Here is a 657-nt window from a genome sequence, read left to right as displayed (position 1 = left end):
ATCACATTTAAAACAATGTTATGCTATTTTTCTACGTTTTTAAATTATAAATGGTCGCGGTAGCTCTCTATTGGGATAGTGACTAAGCCACAGCCTAGACGACCAAGGAATTGGGGTCAATTCACAGCAGAGGAGAGAGGGGCTACATTCTCTAAAACATCCAGACCAGCTCTGAACTCCACCCAGGTTCTTATGAAATGGACAAGAGGGGTTCTTTCCTCAGACACAAAGCGGTCAGGGAAAGTAACTGACAATTTGTCTCTGTCTACTCTGGGGTAAAGAATTCATGAAGCTATACTGTCATACCCCCACGACTTCTTGGTATGATGCTTAATAAGGTACTAGAATAATTTTACTTTGTACATATATATGTATATGCATACATACAGGGTGTCCCAGGAGGAATGGACCAAACTTCGGGAGGGTGTTCTTTATGTTAAAGTATGCCGATATAACCCAAAACACCTACGTCCAAAGTTGAACGGTTACGGAGATAATGGCCAGAGAAGTGTGAAGCTTTGACCGGCGTTGCACACTTGTTGATTACAAAATACATATTAAAACTGGCAGGAATATGTGGATTCTGTAATGTTAATAATGTACGTAACATAAAACTAACTTGTGAGTGACATGAAGCCATAAAATTGAAGTACAAAA

The sequence above is a fragment of the Cryptotermes secundus genome, unplaced genomic scaffold (assembly GCF_002891405.2).
Source record: "Cryptotermes secundus unplaced genomic scaffold, Csec_1.0 scaffold3741, whole genome shotgun sequence".
NCBI classification, from domain to species: Eukaryota; Metazoa; Arthropoda; class Insecta; order Blattodea; family Kalotermitidae; genus Cryptotermes; species Cryptotermes secundus.
Note: the sequence above shows the minus strand (reverse complement) of the source record.